The following is a 23,805-nucleotide window of genomic DNA, read 5'->3' on the forward strand; positions in this document are numbered from 1 at the left end:
AATAGAAGCTTCAAAATTTTATATATATAAATTCTTTTCAGTTTGCCTAACTATTCTGTGAAAATATTTTTCCCAAAAAATCCCAGAATAAAATTTAAAATTCTCATTTGCCCTCTAAGTCCCTAGTCCTTCAAAAACTCTTCTCTTTAAATCATCTAACAACATATATATCCAGCTACCAAATATAAATATATACATATGTATATTAGAACCAGCAAACACCTTCTCATTTCTTAATGCAACTCATTCCAAATTTATTTCCAGTTTATATCAATAAAGGGTTTTTTTCCCACGTAAAACCAAAAAATGCAATAAATTTAAAGTCTCCTGCTTATATTCCAAAAAATTATCCCGTGAAAGATGACAGTGGAGTTTTACTCCTCTAGAGAAAGAAACCAATCTCCAAAATAATGTCCTAGGAAATGGTTTTTCCCTGAGATTTTCTTTATTTTTATAAAGGAAAAAGAATACAAATGGAGGAGGCATTTGAGCAAATCTAATGGTAAGAAGTTCCATGTTAGGCACACTTTTCTTTTTCTATTTAAAAAAGGAAAGTAGTTTTATCTTATGCTGTAAATACTCCAGAATATTTTAAAAGGCATTTATTCACCCTCATTTTTTCTGACATTGTTAGTGTCTTTTCTAGGCTTAGTTATTACTTAAATAATGATAATAATCATTACTACTCATGAAGATTATTTTTAGTGGACATGAAAGAGAAAAAAAATCTTTAAACTGATCTTGAAATAACTGAATCTTGAAATAACTGATCTTGAAATGATCCTTGAAATAACTGGACTTATATGTTAAGAGAAATTCAAACCCCCAACAACTTCCTCTAATATTAATTAATTTACAATGGGAAAGTCAATCAATTAAACTCACCTGAAAATACAAACAGCTGCTGGGGACAATGTATCCGTGTTTGTGAAGAGGTAACATGATATAGATTTTGCAACAAATAATGCAACGTTTAAATCTTTTCTAAAATCATGAGAGAAATAGAGATCAGCTTTCATTTCATTATCACAAAATGAGAAAATTTTCAGAAATGTTAAACTTTTACACAGTGTGTCCTAGAATGAAACTTTGTTTTTAATAATTCCAGTATTAACAAATTCTAGGATTTGGAGTCAGACAACCTGAGTTCAAGACCCAATTCTTGGCTGACTGACAAATAGCAAATTATTTAATATTCTAGGCCTGCCTCCTCCTGTGTAAAATGGGCATGATAGGGTTTTGTGAACACTAAATATTATCATACATGTAAAACACTTAGCACCACCCATTCCTGGCTCATGACATGTGCTCAGTAAATGTGATTTGCTACTGCTGTACATGCCGAGGCCTTGGAACACTTGTTCTTTCTGTCATATGTATAGTGATTCCACTGGATGTAGTCCAAGAGATGTGTTTGTCTGATTGACCAAACCAGAGCATCAACTGCAGAGACAAAAGAAACATGGTACTCCCATCTGCCACGTTCAACAAGTGATCCTTCTTATCCTTCACACCAAGTATGCAAAGTAGGCACTATTGCAGCCTTATCTTAGACAAAGAAATATATGTACACATGGTCACAGAGCTCAGTAAAGGGCAGAGTTTTGGCCCCCATGGACTTTCCTTTGCACCATGCTGCCAACGCACACATTAAATTCAGAGAAAGGGGAAAGGAACCATCGGACCCTCCCTTTCACCTGTTTCATAGACAGGAAAGAGTAAAATACTGTTCTACGGTTTGTCTCCATAAAATTTTTGATGTGGGTGGAACTTGAAAGCCCCTCTGACAAACTCACAGATACCTGAGTATCCTGAAGTTTCTCTTAAGCGCTTGTTAAATGAAAACACTCTTTGGAGAGAACTTATTACGTGATCCTTGAGGAACAGTTAGTTGACTGATATCTGAGTGTGTGTGGCTGGCAGAATGGAAGGCAGAATTGGGAAGTGGAGGGGTTGAAAGTGGAAAAAGATATGGAGAGAGATCTAAGATGGAGACTTAGCAAAACACCAAATGGAAAGATAATTCCCATATACTGAGTACTTACTAGGCAGATACTTTATAATTCATCTTTAACTTGGCTATAGTAGCCTAATCATTAGCTACTTTTATTGTTACTAAAATCATCTTCTGTGGGAAACATAGTAAAGAAATTACACTGGCTTAGAGGAAAATAATTCTGCCTTTTAGTCACAGTTCTGCCATTTAGTACATATGTTGATGGGGCAAATTACTACATAGCTCTGATTCAATTTCCACACCTCACAGTGTTGTTATGAGTATATGGTAAAGCTCAAGAGAAAATAAAATAATGTTGGATAGATGCAAATTATTATCATGCAATGACTGCTTAAACAAATATTTAACAAGCAAGTCTTTATGCGAGGCACTGTTTTATTATAGAGTAACCGATGTAAGCCAAACGTTCATCTTGGCAGGAATGTCATGTAACAAAATTACTAATTACCACTTATTTTTAATTCTCATAGAGAAGCAAAATACAGTGCTACTAAGATGGGATTCTAAGACTTTTAAACAAAGTCACGCATCAGTCAACTCCTAAGCCTAGTGCCCTTGTCAAGGCATGTGTGCTCATGGTTTCCACGTCAGATCATGCTGTCATCTGTGGGTAGATTCACATTCATCTCCCTTCATCTCTAAATTGATCTGAACTTGAACCCAGGCCTCAGGCTAATGCAAATTGGGATGGATCCAGTGGGCAAGCTCAGTATTTACACACCTTTTCATATTCACAAACGTTTTATCATTCCTACTTGAGTTCTAGCCTAAAAGAATAATTGGGGAGAAAAACCTATTTTTAAAATTCCAAGGAAAATATAATTAATTGCTGCCAAATTTTGGCTGCTCTTGTAGTCTGAAGGGCAGATATTTTACTGAGAGAGTCTCAGGTAAAGCCCTTGGCCCACACCAGTATATCTCATTTATCAAGGAAGTGAATTCTTCCAAGTATTTTAATCATGAAATTATACAGCAGTTCTATCCAAGTCTTCCCTCTAGACTCTCATCATTGCTTCTATCAGTTATATCACCTATCATACCTTCATTTCCAAAGCTCTGTCCTTCAACAGCAAAAAAGAAATCGAAAATGTAAAATTCAGACGTATTCCCATTTATTTTCTTCTAATAATTTCCTTCATTTTTAACACCACAGTCTTTGTCCTTTGCAATCACTGCATTTCTTTAATCTGTCACCTTTCTTGGACTCTGCTTGCTTACTTCCATAAATGACAGGAGGAGAAAAAAAAAAAGGTAAAGTTGAATTTGATGTTGGGTCAATGAGGATTTGAATCTTTTATTTACTACCGTAATCACAAAAGAGAATTGCTTCCTTCAAATTACACTCATAAATTATCAGCTATTACGCCTTAGTGTATTGTGCAAAGGTTGATGCTGACTAAAGTTTTAGAGGGGCAGGAGAACTTGTAATTTATGTGTCACGTGGTCATGACATAACTACTTGTCACTTGCTTGAGTAGCTACAGAAAGAGAAAAAGAGTGCTAATATACCCATATGGATGCCAAAACTTCCCCTTGCAAATCTTGTGATGCATCCAAAAACCTAGCATGTGAGGTTTGAGACCAATTTGCTTCTTTAAAGAGCTACTCAGTTTTCAATTTTCAGCTCCAGAGAACCCAGTTATTTCCCTTTAGGAAACAGAATATATGAGGCCAAATAATGAAGTATAGTCATTTTTAGGCACGGGAGATTATCGTCCTCCTAAAGTAAATAAGCAAAACAAAGCCCATAGACACATGCACAACCATTCATTTATTCCATAAGCAATAGCATATTTATTCCTATCCAGAGGTGGGAGGCAAAATTAAACTCATGGAATATGGACAAGGGATTATTTAAATCTATTTTCCTCACTAAGCCCGTCATTCAGGGTTTATGAAGACTCTTAAGCCAAGGACTCATTATTCACCCTGCAGGTAAGCTGACCCTTAGGTGTGCAACTCTTTCAAAATGAGGATAACTTATCTGCATTGTTAGTGGGAACATATAGTCATTGATGCTAGCTCTAAGATTAAATTTTTCGGTAAAAATTGCACCTAAGTCAAGAGTAAAGTGACAAGCCACAGAATGACAGAATATAATTGTAACTTGGAAACAAAGAAGCCTCACTTAAACTATAAAAACCAGCTCTCCAAATAAATAAGAAAACGACAGATAACCTAGTAGAAAAAGAATTGACAAAAAAATTGAAAAGGCATTTCATAAGGATGAAATCCAAATGGCCAATAAGCTAATTAAACTCTGCTCACCTCCTTAGCAAATTAGAAAATAAATATTGAAATTGCAATGTGCTATCAGTATACACCATCAAGTGGGCAAAAAATTAAAGCGTCTGAAAGCAGCAAGTGTTTGTGAACACATGAAACATCTGAGAACTCATATATTGTTTGTACAACATATTACATTATACAAATAAGTTGTACTTTAAAAAACAACATTAACCATTAAAGTTGATTATATATATATATCCTAAGACACAGTGCTAAGTATACACTCTAGAAGTACACCTGTACATTTGTACCAGGATCAGGTAAGAACGTCAGTAGCAACATTATGCATGATAATACCAGACAAGAATAACCCAAATGTCCATGACAATAGAGGGAACGTAAAATTATGCATACTCATGAAAGAAAACTATATAGCACTGAAAATAAATGAGCAACAGCTATACAAAACTTCATGGATAAATCAAGTCCAGGAATTATATTGCAAATAGTTAATAATTGATAGGACATTGGTTTTGAACAGATGGGAAACATGCCAGATATTAATGACTCAAACAGATCTGCTGGAAGAATATCAATGAGCACTGGATAAATCTCAAGAAACATCATGTTGCTCAAAAGAAAAAATACTTGTATAAATTTATATAAGTATCTATATAAGTATACTTATATAGAATATATAAATATATATTCTATAAAGTTCAGGAACAAAATTAATTTAATTCTTTAGGGAAGCATCATGATTGATACAACTAAAAATAAAATTATTTCCACAGAAGTCAGGGTAGTAGTTACTAAGAAGGGAGAGAGTGGCTTAAAAGGTGATAACACACAGTATTATATATGTAATCGGGGCTTTTAGGGAGCTGTTAATATTCTATTACACTAAAATCATTCACTATATATTCTCATACCTGATATATGCATTTGAATGCTGTGTGTGTGTGTGTGTGTGTGTGTGTATTTATTTTACAATAAAAACATACAAACAAGCAAAATAAAAAGAAAAATACCAAAGACATATATTTCATTTGTGGGCATTTTCTTCTAGCATTGGGTGGAGATATTTATTGAATCATGATGTTAGGCTATCATTTTTTTCAAGATTTCCAAAATTCTTACACAATTCCTACAATTATTGTTGCCTTCACATCATTTAATTGTCACAGCTACTTCAGAACTTAATGCTGCTGCTGCTTCTCTCACCTCTTCCCAATCCAGGCAAGAGTATCTTAGTAACCAGTGTACTGGCACAGGCCAGGAGTAACTCCCTCACTTCTCACAACCACACTTGCCATCTGCCCAGTGAGTGATCCAGTCCCCAAATCCATTGGAAAGTTCTTCTTTCTAGGGCCAATTCTGGTACCACTCATAGGCTGGGATTCTCCAAAGCAGGTGCTAAGGTAGTTTGCAGGGAGAAATGATTCAGATAACAGGAATGATTCAGAAACAGGAGGGAAGGCCAATATAAGAATCCAGAACTGAGGGTGACTTATACTCAGTCATGCAGAATGCTGGGGGATAAAAAGCATTATCTATTAACTCCTGCCCCTCACTGATCAAGAGTAACCTAAGGAGGGTTAAGTTCTTTGCATCTCCAGATTGAGTGCTGAGGAGCTTATTTCAAGAACATGAAATAAGTGTGTGAGCTGAGGTTCTCTTAGGTTGCCCCTTGTCCAAGTTTGTAAGGGAACTGGTCACCACAAAAGTGGTGAAGTAATTGGTAGTGACATACAAGTAGTATCTGGCACACTGGTCTAAATCTGTTTAGGGACTTCCCAGAATCTGTGCACCTTCCTTCATAACAGAATCTACATTACTTTGAGGAAATCCTCAACCTCCACTTTCAACTCCTGTGATTAGTTTGGGGTTGAAGCCACAGCAGGCTCTAGAAGTGAGTGAATCAGACCTGGCCATTCACTGCCAGTCTCTACCTAGGGACCTTCGTTGATAGTGTCAAGGAAAGAAGATTTTCTGGTGTTAAAGCTAGGAAGATGTATGCCTGGAGGTGCTGAGGATTACCACATGAAAGTAGGCTGCTTATGAGTGAAGGCAACACAAGGGAAAGGAGGGTGCAGAGAATGAAACAAAAATTTCTAATACTGTCATTTAAACGTCTGTATACAACCATGCCTGAAACCAATATACTATGATATTTTTAAAACATGAGCCAATAAATTCAGGCTCCTCTCTTTTTCTTACCAGTTCTTACGCACCTCAAAAAAGCTATTGGGTCTAGGATTTATAAAAATTCGTTTTCAAATAAGAATGAGATTTGAATTAACTCAAAATGGATTAAAGAGTTGAATGTAAAACTGAAATCGTAGAAGTCCTGGAATAAAACAGAGGTCATAAGCTCCTTGACATAGCCTTGGCAGTGATTTTCTGAATTTGACACCAAAAGCAAAGGCAGAAAAAGCAAAAATAAACAAGTGGAACTACATAAAACTAAAAAGCTTTTGCACAGCAAAAAAAAAGAAAAATCATCAAAATGAAAAGGCAACCTACTGAATGAGAGAAAATATATGTAAATCATTTATCCAATAAGGGGTTAATAACCAAAATATATAAAGAACTCTACACCTCCATAGGAAAAAAACCAAATAACCCTATTAAAAAGTAGATCGAGGATCTGAATAGCCATTTATTCCAAAGAAGACATACAGATGCCCAATAGGTGCAGGAAAAGATGTTCAACATCAGTAATCATCAGGGAAAAACGAATCAAGATAGCAGTGAGATATCACCACACATCTGTTAGAATGGTTAAAAAGTCAAAAAATACGGAGTGTTGGCAAGGATGTGGAGAGAATGAAACCCTTGTGCATTGTTGGTGGGACTGTAAGTTGGTGCAGCCACTATGGAAAACAGTATGGAATTTCCTCAAAAAATTAAAAATAGAACTACCATATGCTCCAGCAATTTCACTTTTGGGTATTTTATCGCAGAAATTGAAAACACTAACTTTAACCCCATGTGCACTGCAGCATTATTTACAATAGCAAAGATATGGAAACAGCCTAAGTGTCCACGGGTAGATGAATGTATAAAGAAGATGTGGTATATATACACAATGGAATAGTATGCAGCCATAAGAAGAAGGAAATCTTGGGAATTCCCTGGTGGTCCAGTGGTTAGGACTTGGTGCTTTCAATGCTAGGGCCTGGGTTCAATCCCTGGTTGGGTAACTGAGATCCTGCAAGACGCGCAGCACGGCCGGAAAAAAAAAAAAAAAAAAGGAAATCTTGCCATTTGAGACAACATGGATGGATCTTGAGGGCATTATACTAACTGAAATAAATCAGACAGAGAAAGACAAATACTGTATGATTTCACTTTTGTGTGGAGTCTAAAAATAAAAATAAGCTCATAGATACAGAGCACAGATCGGTAGTTGCCAAAGGTGGGAGATGGGGGTTAGGTGAAATGGGTGAAGGAAGTCAAAAGGTATACACTTCCAGTTATAAAATAAATAAGTCATGGGGATGTAATATACAGCATGACAACTATAGTTAATAATATTATAAAGTATTAGTATTAAAGAGAATACTAATAGAGAATAAATCTTAACAGTTCTCATCACACACACAAAATCTCTATGTATGTTGATGGATGTTACCTAGACTTGTGGTGATCATTTTGCAATACAGTGGACCCTTGGACAACACAGGTTTGAACTGCACAGTTCCGCTTCTACTCAGATTTTTAAAATAAATGCTATGCTACTACAGAATCCATGGCTGTTTGAATCCAAGGATGTGGAACTAAGAATACAGAGGGCCGACTACAACACTGTGTTGACTGCACGGGGGCCTGCGCTCCCACCTCCACATTGTTCAAGGGTCAACTGTATACACAAATACCAAGTAATATCCTGTGTCCCTGAAACTAATAGAATGTTGTATATTGGTTATACCTCAATTGAAAAAGGAAAAGAATGAGATTTGAACCTTAATATGTTGTGGATGAATTTATGATGTTGTTTTTACACAATTACTGTAGACATCCAGTTCACATGTGTAAATCCCTGGTCTTTTTAATAAAACCTATCAGATTCATCGAAGAAGTGAATCTGTCTCAACAGACAACTCTGGCTCTTTAGAAAAAAAGAGCAATGTAAATAAAATGCATTCTAAGGATTTGGACAATTGAAAGCATAACATAGGGCCTGGAGGGCTCTTCATTAAGTGTTTCTTTAACCAGTATTTATTGTCTTAGCATTAAAGTTAGTAACTGCTTTAAAAAAAATTTACCCAAACTTCAAAATTGCACAGGGCAAGGCAAGGACAAGTATCTAATTACCTACAGAGTGCTTTCTTATTTTCTTTAAAGGCACTGTAAGGCAGCAGAGAATCACGTTCCTGTCTGTGGAACACGGAGCTGTTAATATACCATTTAGATGCAGAAGTTTTCTCTGGCTGAAAAGATACTTTGATTTTATTCCCTCTTAACAGTTTTGATTTTCTGAAAATTATGATGGAATTGACTGCGGGCAGCTTTGTGAATTCATTACATGGCATTAACTAACAAGAGGATATTGTAAAAACAGGTGTGGCATCACCTTGATATTGACTGAATATGCTGGGCACAGAGAAAGATGGAAAAATGGACACAGGGAAAGATGTGATCTATCCACGTTAATAAATATCATATGTACAAAGAAAATCTGTGTTCACAATTACAGTTCACAAATTGCTTTTATACACTTATCTCATTTAAGTTTCATAATCCACTCAGGAGGTAAGAATTTTTATCCAAACTTTAGAGAGAGTTAAGTGACATTAACCACTGATACAGACTCAGAAATAGAGCTGAGTTAGAAAATCTGTTTCTTCTTTTTTCTTTTTCTAATGTTCTTTCCACTCCACTGGAATTGAGGTTTTTGTTAACAAAGGAATGATGTTTTGATAAAAACTGGCTAGGATTTTAGATTTGTTCAGCCTTCTGTGAATTGTTATTGCACTTGTCGTCAGTACTAATCAAGTTAGCAAAAAAATTTTTTTTAAGGTTTTGCATCCTCATATTATTCTGCAGAATTTCAGAGGATCTTGTACATACATTTACTAAAGCACTAATCATCTTGGATTACAATTATCTCCATGTACTAGACTTCTGGCTGACCATGCAAACACATTCCATACCCTTCTTTTTTGTTAATACTTGTTCAAAAATCAGGTAGTCGTGTGCTTCAATTGATGTTAAGTCCCTCCCCAACCCCACAGCAAACTCATAAGGTGAATTTTGAGTGTTGAAATTTTGAATCTTGAAAACCAGTTAGTATTTCTGTCACCCTTGTTAATGATGAGTTTGGAAATGGTCATAGGATACAATTCTGATCAATGAAAAATGAGGGATGTCTGCTGAGAGATGTGTGAGCAATTTTTATTTACTTTTTAAAAAGAATGTAAGATAGTTACGACTTATGATTCTCCCTCTCCCTTCTGGATTGTGGATGCTCTTTTGTGAGGATATTATGCTTGGAGGTGCTGCAGCCACATTGATGCTATGAATGTAAAGCCTATGAGTAAAGACAGCTCACTAAGTATGTCTGAGAGAAAAGATGGGAAAAAAAACAACAACCCTTAAGCGTTGCTCTCACCTTTGAGCTACTGGATTTTCCAACTTTTACTGTGCAGAACTGCAGAGATTTTTGTTTCTTGTAGCCTAAAGCATCATATAAGAAACACCATGAATATTTCTTTGTAACAAACTAAATTTTGAGTTACTTGGGGACATACACGCTAGCCTACTAATCTGTGTATCCATAACTAGTGTCTAGTACAACGCCAAGCATAGATTGAGTTCTCAAACACTGCTAGTTGAATGAATGCATGAATGAACAACTTTCAAAATAGTGTTATAAAGAAAGAACAATCATGCTAACACTGCCACTTTTTCACTGATTTCTGACGAATAGCTAACTATCAGAATTTTCATTGTAGAAGACTTTAAAGGGGTAGAAAGTCTGAAAATATTTGTTCCATAGGATTAACAACTTGAAATTTTTCCAGTGTGTAGTAATTGAGGTTTATTGAATTCATATAGAAATAGCTGAAAGTCTTTTTGTTTAAGACAGGGTGTCATTCATTTAAACCAGCAATTTCTGTTATGCTCTCCTTTTAGAATGTCTATTAATATGGGTCATCTGGTAGAACAAGGGCATCACTTTGTTCTCTGGATTCTCTCTCAAGTATGGGAAAGCTCCTAATATGAGAATGACATCTAGCACAGAGACTCAAATAACATGTGAGTACACAGATGGATAAAAAGAAGCCCACAAATGATTGATAAGTAAATGGAATTATTTGGAAGTTTCATCCTAAAGTTGAAAGGAGAATTTAAAATAAAAAGGAATTCAAGTTTCCACATGGTGAAGGGTGCTAAGCTCGAGGTGACCCCCGCACTCTCTTCTCTTTCTGTGTCACTGAGTGGGGGCTGACTTTTCTCAGTTAAACTTGTCTTATTCCTTTCAGCTGTCAAAGCAGTTTTGTCAACATTCTTGAATAGATCATCATAATTTCATTTAAAATATATACAAACATAAAGTGCGTCTACTTGGAAGAAAAATTTTAATTTAGTTTGTTACATTTTTTTTAAATGAAAGAAAATTGCCTCCCAGAAAAATATATCTTATACATTATATCCCTAACTTTGGGCTAATATTTCGTCTATAATTTTTTCATCCAAGCTTATCTTCTTCAGCATTTTTTAAAATTGGGATGTTAAATGCAGTGAATTACATGTCTGTTTTTGATTAACATTGTTTCAGGTGTACAAATAATAATTTGATCTCTGTGTACACTACAAAGTAGTCAGCACAGTAAGTCTAATTATTATCCATCACCATACAATTGATCCCTTCAGCCATTTACCCACCCCTTACCCACTTCTCCTCTCATAAACACCAATCTGTTCTCTGTATCTATAAATTTTGTTCTGTTTGTTCATTTGTTTTGTTTTTTATGCATGTATAAGTGAAATTATATGGCAATTGTCTGATTTAGTTCACTTAGCATAGTGCCCTTAAGAACCATCCATGTTGTCACAAATGGCATGATTGCGTTTTTTTTTTTTTTTTATTGCTGAGTAGCATTTCATTGTAGATGGGTATATATCACATCTTTATCCATTCATCCGTTGATTGACACTCAAGATATGTTGTTTCCATATCCTGGTTATTGTAAATAATGCTGCAATAACATAAAGGTGCATATATCTTTTGGAATTAGTGTTTTTGTTTTCTTCAAATGAATACCCAGAAGCGGAAAAGATGCATCATATGGTAATTCTATTTTTAATTTTTTGAGGTCTGTCCATACTGTTTTCCATAATGGATGAGCCAGTATACATTCACACCTTTTCTCCACATCATCTCCAATGCTTATTTCTTGTCTTTTTGATAACAGTCATATTAGCAGTTGGGAGGTGATATCTCATTGTGGTTTTGATTTGCATTTCTCTGAAAATTACTGATGTTGAATATAGTTTCATGTGCCCATTGACCAACTGTATTTCTTCTGTGGAAAAATGTCTATTTAGTTCCTGTGCCCATTTTATAATCAGCTTATTTGGTTTTTTTGCTATTGAGTTGAGTTTAAATATTTTGAGTACTAACCCCTTATTTGGTACATGGTATGCAAATATTTTTTCCCATTCAGTAGGTTACACTTTTGTTTTGTTGATGGAGCTTTTTAGTTTGATGTAGTCCCACTTGTTTATTTTGGCTTTTGTTGCCTTTGCTTTTGAGGTCACATACATAAATTCCACACCAAAACTGATGTTTTGGAGCCTACCACCTAGGTTTTCCTCTAGAACTCTTATGGTTTCAGGTCTTACATTCAAGTTTTTAATCCATTTTGAGTTCAGTGTTGCTTATGGTGTAAGATAGTGGTCTAGTCTCTTTTTTGCATGCATCTGTCCAGTTTTCTCAACACCATTTATTATAGAGACTGTATTTTCCACACTGTATATTCTTGGATGCTTTGTTGTAAATTAATTGACCATATATGTGTGGGTTTAATTATGGGCTCTCTATTCAGTTCCATTGATCTGTGTGTCTGTTTTTATGCCAATACCATACTGTTTTGATTAGTATAGCTCTATAATACAGTTTGAAATCAGGGAGCATGACACCTTCTGCTTTGTTCTTCTTTCTCAAAGTTGCTTTGGCTATTGGGGATCTTTTGTGGTTCCAAACAAATTTTAGGATTATTTGTTCTAGTTCTGTAAAAATGCCATTTTTTAGATAGGGATTGCATTGAGTTTGTAGATTGTTTTGTGTAGTATGAGCATCTTAACAATATTAATTCTTGCAATCCATAAGCATGGAATGTCTTTCCATTATTTTGTGTCGTCTTCAGTTTCTTTCATCATTGTCTTAGTTTTCATTGTACAGGTCTTTCACCTTCTTGGTTAGATTTATTCCTAGCTATTGCATTCTTTTTCATGCAATTGTAAATGAGATTGTTTCCTTAATTTCCTTTTCTGATAGTTAGTTGTTAGGGTATAAACATGCAATAGACTTTTGTATATTGATTTTGTACCCTGAAGCTTTACTGAATGGATTTATTAGTTTTTACAGTTTCCTAGCAGAGTCTTTAGGGTTTTCTATATATAAAATCTTGTCATCCACAAACAGTGCCAGTTTTACTTTTCCTTTCCAATTTGGATGCATTTTACTTCTTTTTCCTGCCTAACTGCTCTGGTTAGGACTCCCAATACTCCCCATCCACATCTTCTTAATCCAATCATCTGTTGATGGGCACATGGGTTGCTTCCATGTCTAGGCAATTGTAAATAGTGCTGCTGTGAACATCAGAGTGCATATACCTTTTTGAATCAGTGTTTTCATTTTTTCCAGATACATACCCAGGAGTGTAATTGCTGAATCATATGGTAGTTCTATTTTTACTTTTTAAGGAACCTCCATAGTGTTTTCCATAGTAGCTGCACCGATTTACATTCCCACCAACAGCGTATGAGTATTCCCTTTTCTCCACATCCTCGCCAACATTTGTTATTTGTGTTCTTTTTGATAACAGCTATTTTGACAGTTGTAAGGTGATACTTCATTGTGGTTTTGATTAGCATTTCTCTAATAATTATCAATGTTGAGCATCTTTTCATGTGCTTGTTAGCCACCTGTATGTCTTCCTTGAAAAAAAATGTCTATTCAAGTCTTTTTTATTGAATTGGTTTTTTTTGGTATTGAGTTACATGAGCTGTTTGTATATTTTGGATATTAACCCCTTGTCAGTCACATTAGTTGCAAATATTTTATCCCGTCCTGTAGGTTGTCTTTCTGCTTTGCTGACTGTTTCCTTTGCTGTGCAAAAGCTTTTAAGGTTAATTAGGTCCCATTTGTTTATTTTTGCTTTTATATATTTTGCCTTGGGAGACTAATCCAAGAAAATATTGTTACAATTTATGTCAGAGTGTTTCACCTATGTTGTCTTCTAGGAGTTTTATGGTTTCATGTCTGACATTTAGGTCATTAAACCATTTTGAGTTTATTTTTGTATCTGGTTTGAGGGAATGTTCTAATTTCATTGCTCTACATGTGGCTGTCAGTTTTTCCCAGCACCATTTGTTGAAGAGACTGTTTCTTCTCCATTGTATATTCTTGCCTACTTTGTCATAGATTAATTGCCTGTAGGTGTAAGGGTTTATTTCTGGGCTGTCTATTCTGTTCCATTGATGATGTTTGTCTGGTTTTTTTTTTTTTCCCCAATACCATGCTGTTTTGATTTCCATAGCTCTCTCCTTGTATTTATCCCTTTATCATTATAAGATGCCATTCTTTGTCTTTTGTTATAAAGGTTTTGTTTTAAAGACTGTTTTATCTGATATGAGTATTGCTACCTATGCTTCCTTGTCGCTTCTGTTTGCACCAAATACCTTTTTCTGTCCCCTCACTTACAGTCTGTGTGTCTTTCACCCTGAAGTGAGTCTCTTGTAGGCAGCATATTGAAGGGTCTTTTTTTTTTTCTTTTTTATCCAAACAGCTACCCTATGTTTTTTGATCAGAGCATTTAATCCACTGACATTTAAAATTGTTGATAGATGTGTACTTACTGCCATTTTATTCCTTGTTTTCCAGTTGTTTTTGTAGTTCTTCTTTGTTCATTTCTTCTTTTTGTTTTTCCCTTTGTGGTCTGATGATTTTCTTTTGTAGTATGCTGGAGTTCCTTTCTTTTTGGTTTTTGTGCATCTATTGTAGGTTTTTGTGTTGTAGTTACTGCGGGGTTCATATATTTTGGCCCATAATTATATCTACTTGATTTAAACTGGTATTCATTTAAGTTCAAACACCTTCTAAATGATCCCCATTTTTTACTCCCCTACCCCACATTTTGTGTTTTTGATGTCATATTTTACACCTTCATGCTTATCCCTTTACTGTTGTAGTTACTGCTACTTTTACCTTTTACTTTATTTTTGTTTTGTTTTGTTTTTTAATATGCATATGAGCTTATTTAAGTGATCTTCAATCCTCATTATATATTTGCCTTTCCGGTTGGAATTTTTCCCTTTCCTATAGAGTCTTCCTTCGTTTTCATTTAGAGAAGACCCTCAACATTCCTTTTAGGATAGGTTTAGGATTGCTTCTTGTACCTGGATATCTGTTTACAGGTTGAGTTTTGGGAAGTTTTCAGTCATAATTTCTTCATACATATTTTGACCCCCTTCTCTCTCTCCTTCTGGAAGCCCTGTTACACATATGTTGGCACATTTTCTATTATCCCACAGATCTCGTATGTTTCTTTAGGTTTGTTTCCTTTTTCATTTTTCTTTCTGCCTGCTATTCTGATCAAGTGATTTCCATTATTCTATCCTCCAGATCACTTATGTGTTCTGTGTTGTTTAGTTGGCTACTCATTGCTTTTAGATCACCTTCTATGCCAGAAATTGAATTATCTATTTTTGATTGGGCCATCTTCGTAGTTTCTAGTTCCTTGTTAAAATGATCTGTGTTTATATCAATGTTCTTTCTTAATTCAGTTAGCATTCTTATTATCACTTTTTTTTAAAAATTCAGTGTCTGGCAGACTAGTTATCTCTGTTTCATTATTTTTTTCAGGTTTATCTCTTGTTCTTTCAATTGGGAGCAGTTCCTCTGCCTTTTCATTTTACTTAACTTTCTCTGTCTCTATGAAGTTAGGTGAAACAGTTATCTGTTTTGGTCTTGAAGAGGTGTTTTTATGTTTTATTGGGAGCATCCCAAGGTAGACTGCATGTGCCCAATATCTTTGGTACAAGGGCTGGATCTGATGTGGATGCCAGCCACACCTTTCCACAGGGTATGCTGGCCACTGTCACCTTGACAGGGGTGTGGTCTGTGTTGGAGCAGATAAAGCCTGCTCAGGGTGTGAGGCAGGATTTCCTCTCTGCTCCATGGCTATCTCCACCCTGTTAGAGGCAGGGTCTGATCCCCATTTGCTGGAGCAGAAGCCCTGAGGGTTGGGCTTGAGCAGGCTCTGTTCCCTTTAAGTGTGTGTTTTTCCTTCTCCCCGCACCGGGGCCTTTGCAGGGGAGTGCTGAAGGAAGTGAGGCTCCCTGCTCCCAGCATTCTGATGTCCTGTCTGTGTAGGCATCTGTGGCTCCACTCAGATGCAGAACAATGTTGTGTCCTTTCCCCTGTTGTGGTCATCCCAGATTTAGTGCAAGGTTGTGGCGTGGAGTGGGCAGGGTTGGAGTGTTTGCTGGGCTGAGTGTGGGGGTTGTGGCCTGTTGGTCATGGGGGCTCAAGCAACTGTGCTGCCACTAGGGGTCTGGGCTGCCTCTGTGGCGCTGTTTGCATATGTGCAAGCAATGGCTGCTGCCTCCCCACCCAGAGCACACCGCAGTCCCCCCTTGTTGCCTCTGTGTTGCTAGATCAAGTCTTTTCCTAGGACCTGGCTGCCCTAGATCCCACACCAAGCCCTGATGTGGAGTGAGTGGAGTCACCGTGTTTGCCCAGTTCGCCCCAGTGTGGAGAGGCAGCAGCCGCTAGTGCAGAGCTCTCTCCATCCTGTCTGTTGGCAAGCCAGCAGCTGCATGCTCCTGGCAAGTGGAGTCTAGGCTTCTCCAGCCCCTCTTTCTGTTCCAGTGGTTCTCCCAGTATCCAAAGGGGCTTGTCTTCTCTGTGTAGGACCCCAGGATTGGGATGCCCAGTCTGTGGCTCAACCCACTCACTCCCCAGGGTGAGTCCCTGCTCACGTGTTCTTCCTTTTTCCTTTTAGACCCCTCCCAGGGGCACAGGTCCAGACCTGATGCTTTTTTTCCCGTCCCACCCAGTTATGTGGCAATCTTTCTTGCAGCCTTGGTTGTACAGGAATTCTTCCAGTTTCCAGTTAGTTTTCCATGAGAATTGTTCCACATGTAGATGTATTTTTGATGTGCTGGTTGGGGGAGGTGAGCTCCACATCCTCTTACTCCACCATCTTGATCCCCCTCTCACCAAAGTCTTTACTCTTGACCTTAACAAATTTAGTGAAACTCTATCCTAGGACTTAATTCACCCCACTCCATTGCCAATCACATTTTATCTTGTTGGAGTCCTGCATATACTGTATTTACTCAGTATTAGAATGAAGGGAGGGTAGAATGAACTTTCATCCTCAGAGGTTGGGATATATATTATGAACTGAAGTATCAGCCTGAGAGGAACATGGTTTAAGAAAACCATAATAGATGGAAGCAAAAAAAAATGTAGTGGCAGATGTTACCTCCATCCAGGGCTGGTACAGTGACTCTTAAAATTCTGCCATATGGTGAGATTCCTTCCACCCTCTCTGTTCAATTTTCCTTCCTTCCTTCCCCATATACTCAGCTGCTACAGTAAGTCTCTAGCCTTGTATCTCTGTTACTTACCATTTCAAAACTATTCCTTTCTAAGTAGTGTCTTATTTAATAAAATAGCATGATACAGAACCCAAGGCAACTCTGGCATAATTGGGCATTCTCAGGTAACCTGTTTTTTCCATGAGGCTAATTTCAGGATGTTGTACTATCAAGCAACTACAAGATTAATTAGGCAAACAGTTACCAACCTATACCCACCTCTGAAAGCACTGAAGTATAATCTGGATTTTATGGAAGGTGATATTAGAAGACTAGAATGAAGTTAACCTGAACTAATAACAGCAAAATTCCTTATCTTCCTCAATCAACTCCCCTCTCAATATTCCTCCTCCAGTGACATCCTCACCTCCTGTCCTTTCTCCCCCACAATCACTCTCTGCCCAGTCACTCTACACAGCTCCACTCCTCAAAGTCCCTTTGCATTGTTCAAATGTCTACCCCAATAGCACAAACCCAAACCATCTTATTGTTCCTCAATATTTCTGCCCCACCCCAGAGGCCTTCATTCATCTCAACATAGAATTTTAAGGATCAGATCCGATATCATATTTCACTTTATAATAGCAAGAGGGAATCCATTCTTTTAAGACTGCTTCTGATTTATGATGTGAATTTCAAGCAATCAATGATGATTTTTGCATCTATAAACTAAGAATGTAAATTCTGGTAATTTCCAGTGGCTCAACAGATATCACCAGCTCAGGGTTTTGTGTTCCCAAGGCTGTAGTTGCCCCTGGAGGGAAATAGAGTATGCAAAATGACAGCTGATGATCCAGATTAACACTGCAGATGGTTTTGACTCTTCATGGGACATTTTTCAAAACTTAAATGCCTTTTGTTTCCTAGATTTATATGCAAACAGATTTCGCAACACTCAGAATTCTGGCTTCTCTTTAAAAACTGGGTAAACACTGTTACACATTCCACACATCAGTACTCACCAGGGTTTGAGAAGGAGCTGCCATCTTTCTCGTGGGTATCTGACCTCCCATTCTCACTCCTCCTTACTGTTTTCCACCTGGTCCTCTTCACTTGCTTTTATTGCCAGGCTAGCTCCTACAGCCTTTTACGTTTACAACCCTGGCTTAGAAGTAGAGGTTAATATCAGATTATCAAAAACATTCGAGAACTACTTACCATTAGATTATGAAGACTCCAGCAAGGGGTATTTGTGAGAGAACCCTGTATATGTACACAGAAACAGAGACATGTGCCCATGAAAATTTAAGCCAAATGATAAATGATATAAAAATATGTTAATATACTCTGAAGCAATGGTACATTTTCTACCTTAAGTTGAATGATATTTTTAGTTTAAATAAAAGCATTATGTGAAGTAATAAAAGACTCATAAATTTAAAATTTGTTTGGGGAGAACATTAATGAACTCCATAAAATGTAAAATAATGCAGAGGACTCTGAATATTTTAGAAGTTTTATTTAACAGAAGATACACTTACTTTTCCTCAAGTTCAAAATAGTTCTACTAATTAACATTTTTAATCAGAAAGGATTATTTAGAGGGTTACAATAAAAAGATTAAATTATTAGGCCTACAGATCTCTGTTACTGCACTTCATGGATGTTCTCATAATAAAATATAATAGTTTAAAAGACAAATTAATCGTATGCTTCCCCTTCAAGAGATAGACTTGTGTAGTTACTATAGCAACTACATACAATCCCAACTATTAAATTTCTTATTATAGGAAAATAAATCAACAATGACTTAGGTTACTTATGATAACATATGGCTTTGGAAGATACCTATTTATTTACCCAATGTTATTACAAAAACTGCTTTACTATAAAAAATCAAAGGCAAATACTTTTTAAAAAATGAGTGTGCAAGAACTGAAGAAAGTGCTAGCAAAATCAGCCAGATTGCCCTCACGCATGGCTCCACCATGTGTCTAGACTAATTACATGTACAATATAACGCACTCTGACCAGTCACGCCTGCTGTAATCGCGCATGTTATGTTCCTAAAACGTACCACTAACCTTTGCAATTTCCTTTAAAATTAAAACAGCAGTTAACTTTCTTTCAGTTAAACAAAAGGTTTATGCCCTGGATTTTTCAGAACTGGATTAGCATACTAAAACATAAATCAATGAGGGCTTTTTCCAAGAAAAGCTGTCCAGTGAAATGTTATTTATCATTTGGGATTTATCTAAACAATTGCTTGATCTGCATTACAACCAGTAGCAGGTTTGACTCTTGTGGCTTTTTGTTTTGCTTCTTTAATTTTTGTCTCGCGGATTCAAATGCTTTGTTTTACAACTGAGCAAACAGAGTATTAAGGGTAGTTATAAGGCAGGAGCAAAAAACACAAGCCTAGGTCTAAGCAATAACAACATTCTCATCTCTTCAAATCAATTTCATTCAGTTCTAATGGCTTCTGATTACACAGGCTGAGATCTCAGTATCCCACATAGGCTTGTCTTGGTTTTGAAAGAGAACTGTATGATTGAAAAATACTTTCCATTTTGTATTCCAACCTTATTCACTTTATTATCCAGAATATGTTGCAGTCTTTTCATAAGAAAAAACAAAAAACAAACAAAAAAACTCAATCCAAATACTGCTTCTAATACCCTCATCTCCTTTTTCCCTTCAAGCAGGGAATCAAAAAAGAAATAAAATTATTTGGCTTTTTGTTTGTTTGTAGCCAAAGGACTGAAATAAAAATGAAGCTGCGTGATATCTGCTAGCCAAAGGGTTGGTTTATATTTCACATTGAAAATGGGTCTCATGCTTTACATTTAAAAAGAACGTGTTATATTTTTATCTCAGTCCTCTTGTTCCACTCACTGAACGACAGCATCAAAAATTTGGCTCAGGGCTTCCCTTGTGGCGCGGTGGTTGAGAGTCTGCCTGCTAATGCAGGGGACACAGGTTCGAGCCCTGGTCTGGGAGGATCACACATGCCGCGGAGCAACTAGGCCCGTGAGCCACAAGTACTGAGCCTGCGCATCTGGAGCCTGTGCTCCGCAACAAGGGAGGGCACGATAGTGAGAGGCCCGTGCACCGCGATGAAGAGTGGCCCCCGCTTGCCACAACTAGAGAAAGCCCTCGCACGGAAACAAAGACCCAACACAGCCAAAAAATAAACAAATAAATAAATTAAAATGTTAAAAAAAAAAAAATTGGCTCAATGTGTCAAAAAATTTACTTTTATTTCAGCCTAAAACTAGTAAAGTGTAAGACATAAAGGTAAAGCACCAGAATGCTTTGTAATTCTCTGAATTCTCACATCTGAAAAAGCCATGGCTATTTGTATTATTTTTTAATATAGATGAGGTAAGGTACTGAAGGAAATCAGAATGTGTCACCCCAAAATATGCTACTTTGGAACACTGATTATTTTGAATTAAAAGCACTTTTGAAACAGCAGGTTCAGGAAGTTCACTCTGACCCTCATTTTTCTTCCTAAAATCAGGAAATAATATTCCCATATATTATTTGGGAAAGGCACCCTCCCTGTACCAGGAGAAAAGAAGACATTCTTACTAGCCCAGAGATAGCACCGGAGGAATCTGCAGACAAACATTACTCCATTAGTTTCCTCCCATATTTTTGCTCAAAGGTTGCTACCCTTTGAAGCCTAAAACTGCTTTCCTTTGTCTTGTTATTTCTTTACAAATTTATTGTTCTTTGTTGAAGATGCTATATAAACTGCAATTTTAAGCACCATTTTGAGTTAATCTCGGTTTCGGTTTCTCCTGTGGGATGTGTGCTGCAGGGGTTAATGACTTTTTTGTTTGTTTTTGTTTTTGTTTTTTTGTTAATTTCTCTTTTTGTTACAGGGATCTCACAATGGTAGAGGGAAAATTACTTTTTCTCCCCTACAGTATAAAAATAGTTCTATTAGATCCCATTTTAGCCAACTTGTTAGATAGTCCCATTCACTCGGATGCATCTGGATTCCCTTTAAATAGAAACGACACTGTTAGAGATTGAAGAGGCTGACCTAATTGACTCCTATAATGACTGAAGAAAATGACTAACTCAGAACATATTGCAGTTTTTCCATTCATCTCCATTGACTTTGTAGCACCTCAATTTCTGCCCTGCCCCAGCCCCACCCAGTCTCTTATTTATCCGTCATCTTTTCTCTCACTGAACCCTCAAAGGAAGAAATTGGAAATAATTCGTGGCAACTAATCTGGACACATTTCAACAATGGCTTCTGCCACATTAAATATAGTTCTACACCTGAGGAAGTCAACCATAACCACATCTAATTTGCAGATTAGGTAGGAGTGGACAAGCATTGTGTTCACATCTCCATACTGGATTTTCACTTTATTGAATGTGTCGTCACAAGATCAGTCAAGCAGTGTTTAGCTGGACCTTTGCCTCATATACAAGCCTGATCCACTAAGGGCAGCTTCTAATGAATAGTAATACTCAAAACAATAGCAACACCTTGCCTCCTTTTTCACAGTGTTCAAACCATTTCTTTAAATATAGTCAGTGTCTCCCTGTTTTCCAATAGATATTGAATGCTTACAAATGTGTAATTACTTTCGTAGGCAGCAGATATTACTCAGTGCATGATTGCTGAAGCGGCATACCTCCCGGCATATGTTTTACCAAGGGCTGACATAAGCCCTGAGTAGTAGAGAATCTGATCATGCTTGTTTAACAAGGTAACCTTATGTTAAATTTTAGCATATAATTTTCCAGGTGGTAATATTCTTTCTCTGAATGGTTGGTTGACTTGCTGTAGGCATAACTATTTTGAGACAAAGCTCACCCATGATCTAACAGATTTTCCCTGCCAAAGACTAGAATTCCCACCCTTCACTTGAAGATTATCGTTTTTCAAAGGGGGCAAATATTTACATTTGTTTAGATTAGTCTATTCTAGATAGACAGAGCTATGTGGATTTCCAAAGCAGCCTTCACGAGGTGATAAATTGTATTAATTTATGCCCCCAATCTATGAGCTGACTTCATGTAGTGACATAGGAATCATACCAAATACATTTTTACTCGGATTTTTTTTTAATGGTTATTGTGTGTTTCAAAATTTCCATGCTGTGTTCCATTCATCAGCTGTACATCCTCAAGTTAGATATGGTCCCTCCCAGAGCAATTGCCTTGCATTACTGTTGTCTAAAGCTATAAACATGGTCATCATCTTTCTGATTTTGGGTGGACTTGGAGAAAACCATGCCCAAAGAGCCTGGGACATGTATCCCTCTTCTTCAGGATAAAACAAAAACAGAAAGTGAAATGGCATGTCCAAGTTGGAATATTTAAGTTTTTGTTTGTTTTCTGTCATAGAGAATGCTAATTTTTTATTCCACTTCTATGTCAAAGTTTCAGAAATTCATTTTTTGATATTAAATCTTTTTATTCTAATTAATGAAAAATAAATCACAATAAAATGTGTATATGGAATAGCTATTCATCTAAATTATATAGGTTTTAAAAAATGTTTTCATTTATTCTCTTCGATTATTAAATAAGACCTGATTTGATATTACTTATTCATAATTCCTGAGTGATATTGGATACATAATCACTTCATTTTGATTCATATATATGCAGGAAAAAAGTAACGTCTTCCACAGAGTAAAACTTGTATTTTTAAGGTATTTTGCAGAAATGTACTCCCTAAAATCTTTGTGCCTAATCAGACACTTCAAACCACATCTCTCATCCATCATCTCTCTCTCTTCCCCCCTCCCCCACTCCTCTCTTGCTCATGCACTCATATTACTTCACTGTATAGTCTTTAGAAAAGCTATAATGTAAAACACTGTCTTCCATATGGGGGAGCACAAATAATCTATGGTTTTAAATATAGTGGCTGTCTTATGACTACATTTTTATAACAAAAAGTTGACTGAATCAAGTACTGTGACATAGAATGACCTTCTCTTTCAATCTGCAACCAAATGTTATTAAGAAGGTTTTTTTTCTAATAGTTATTGCAAATGGAATTGTAGCTGATTATTTAACAGTTGTGTGAAAGGCTGTGTGATGTTAAAAAAGAAATACTAAACTGAATTTTTTTTTTTAATTTATTTTTATTTATTTTTTTATTTTCGGCTGTGTTGGGTCTTCGTTTCTGTGCAAGGACTTTCTCTAGTTGTGGCGAGCAGGGGCCACTCTTCATCGCGGTGCGCGGGCCTCTCACTGTCATGGCCTGTCTTGTTGCGGAGCACAGGCTCCAGACGCGCAGGCTCAGTAGTTGTGGCTCACGGGCCCAGTTGCTCCGTGGCATGTGGGATCCTTCCAGACCAGAGCTCGAACCTGTGTCCCCTGCATTGGCAGGCAGATTCTCAACCACTGCGCCACCAGGGAAACCCTAAACTGAATTTTAAACCTTGAATTACTGATGTCAGATTTCTGATAAATAGGATTAAAAATCAGTTAAATCTAAAGTCGTCTAGATTACTAAGACACTGATAACAGTTGAAAATAATAATATTGGTCCTGCTATTTTTTCTCTTTTTTAAAATCAGTAACTCACAAGTTAACTTACTTATCTCAAACTTCTGTATTTAAAAAAGAAGCATTTGAATTTATGCAATAATTCTTTTCTTTCTTCAGTTATCTTTTATTACACTTTTATCAGGGTTAAATTTTTTGCATTGATTGGTTTGAACATTTTCATTAGCATTCAATATTTCAAAAGATTACACTGACAAAAAAAAAAAAAAAAAGCCCTATGTGTCAGA

This window comes from Balaenoptera acutorostrata, chromosome 10, assembly GCF_949987535.1.
Source record: "Balaenoptera acutorostrata chromosome 10, mBalAcu1.1, whole genome shotgun sequence".
Classification (NCBI taxonomy): domain Eukaryota; kingdom Metazoa; phylum Chordata; class Mammalia; order Artiodactyla; family Balaenopteridae; genus Balaenoptera; species Balaenoptera acutorostrata.